Here is a 2,292-nt window from a genome sequence, read left to right as displayed (position 1 = left end):
ATACACAAAACACACCTCGTCGTCTCCGGCATTTCCATCTCCATCTCCGACTCCCTATGTTCTCTCACGACCGGATTTGTCTCCACCAGCTTCTTCTGCGTCTCTGTGTTAAACCCAAATTAATTTCGTCTCAGTCACATCCGGCTCCGTCTTTATCTCTGTGTTTCTGGGACAAACCCAAATCGATTTCGTCTCAGTCACGTCCGGCTTCAGTTGCAACTTACTCTAATGTAAGTCTTCAACTTCACATTCGGTCTGTTGTTATTGTACATTAGTTGATTCCATGTAAAAAAATTGGAACCCTAATTCCCAATTTCATCTAACCTTCAACTTTCAAATCTATTAGTTTTGCACAGCACATTGCAGACTGCTCTAGATTGTTCCCAGATATGACTCATCACGCTTCTCAATCTCTCTTTGGTAGATGCAACACGAAACTGAGACTTCAGTCTCAGCAGGCCGATGCTAAGCTTGATTCTTATAAGCAGGCAGGTATATGATGTATATTGTTCACTTTACTGTTTTCTTAAATGGAATTTTGTTAATTATCCGTAACTCATTCCAATTGTGGTCACCAATCTTGGAGGGTTTTGATGACACGGAGAAGATTTAAGCGGACACTTATGTTTGGGTCGGTAAAGATGATCGTAGCATCTATGGCAATGGGACTTCAAGGTTTGCTTTATATATTGCTAAAGGATGATAAATGTTTTTTAAACCATTTCATATCAGTGGATCTCGAGATTCTATGTGTGTGTGTGTGTGTAGGATTGGAGATTGCTTCATGCGGAAGTGTGCATTAGAACATAAGTTTCTCTCCAATTGGAAGATGCCTTGGGGGTCAAGGAAGGTGGTGTTTCCCAGAAAAGCAGAGTAATAATGAAAGTCTACAAAAAGTGTGTGGTTAGTATAATTTTACTACAGTGGGAGTCTAGCTCCAACAGTCTTTTTTTTTTTTGAAAAAAAGCTCCAACAGTCTTGAATTGTTAAATTAATTGTTCTGATTTGGTAGGCTCATACTTTTTCTTTAAGATTTGTGCAACTTTAAACTAGAATTAATTAATCACAATTCAAATTTTCTCTTACGTGATTCAATTCCTCCAAGCCTTTGTTAATACACATTTTGACATTTGCTATTGTTAAATTCAAATGAGACAATTTGAGTAGGAATCTGTTTGTTTACGTTTGAATGGAACTATTATTTGAAATGTGCTTTTCCGTATCCGTAAGGTATAATGTATCTACATGTGTAATTATTTTTAAAAAATTTATACAATACGTATTTTTTTTAACGAAATTTAACTTACCTATGTATGAAATTGTTATATATGTAAAGAAAGAGAGGAACCAAAGCGACCGTGGCGTACGAATATACGAATATAATTTTTATATGTTGTAAGATAAAGCTGCATGCATGCTAACTTGACTCTGTCCTCTGTCCTCTGTCCTCTGTCCTCTGTCCTCTGTCCTCTGTCCTTTGTCTTCTGTCTCAAACTCTTAGCCAGCTGTCATCTTTACTTCTGTCTGAATAAAAAACATACACACCTTTCTGTCTAAGAAGTTTTCTTATCCACACGCGTCACTAGGGGAAATATTTTTAACTATATTTTTTGCAACTAATTTTATTTATAATTAAAAGATATTCTTTTTAGATGATAATATATATATATATATATATATAAATAATTTTTAATCATTATTAAAGATATTCTTGATAATAACAAAATATGTATATGAGTTATCTTTTATTTTTAAAGATTTTTATTATATCAGTTTAAAAAAAATTCAGATAACAATACAACATACATATAGGAATTATATTTATATTTTAAAATATTTTTTAGATTTTAGATAATCTTACTATTAATTTTAATCAATTATATAATCGAATAAATTAATTTTCGTTTTTATTTTTAGTTTAGTTATATATTTTATTCATTAAGGGTAGTTTCGATATTAACCACTCTAACTTTTAACGTGAGAAATACGTTGCGAAAAATCACTTCGTAAATAATAGTATAGATAGATAGATAACGAATAAGCTAGGTTAAAATAATTCTTATGTAATTTATAGAATTATCTTACGAAACAGTGGTAAGCTAAATTTTATAAAGTAGTTTGACCATAAAAAGGAATCAGTTAGATTTTAAACGCTGTGATTGAGTTTCTAATAAATACAGTATATAGGTTGATATTATGTGTGATGCATTGTTTGTTAATATTTTAGGAATATTATGTACACATATATAATATTGTGAGTTGAGAAAAATAATTTTTTTTTGTTGACTGATA

General features: G+C 31.4%; 1 long non-coding RNA gene across 2 annotated transcripts; it reads left to right on the top strand.

The window, feature by feature from the left end:
- Positions 1 to 1,063, top strand: LOC130498581 (uncharacterized). Of its 2 annotated transcripts, XR_008937465.1 has the most exons (4): positions 1 to 230; positions 347 to 492; positions 587 to 675; positions 769 to 1,063. It is a non-coding gene; the product is annotated as an uncharacterized LOC130498581 (long non-coding RNA). The 2 variants fall into 2 exon arrangements; XR_008937464.1 differs by having other exon boundaries at positions 347 to 675.
- The last annotated feature ends 1,229 nt before the right edge of the window (positions 1,064 to 2,292 follow it).

Source organism: Raphanus sativus, chromosome 8 (genome assembly GCF_000801105.2).
Source record: "Raphanus sativus cultivar WK10039 chromosome 8, ASM80110v3, whole genome shotgun sequence".
In the NCBI taxonomy this organism is placed as follows: domain Eukaryota; kingdom Viridiplantae; phylum Streptophyta; class Magnoliopsida; order Brassicales; family Brassicaceae; genus Raphanus; species Raphanus sativus.
This window is presented reverse-complemented; position numbering and strand designations above follow the sequence as displayed.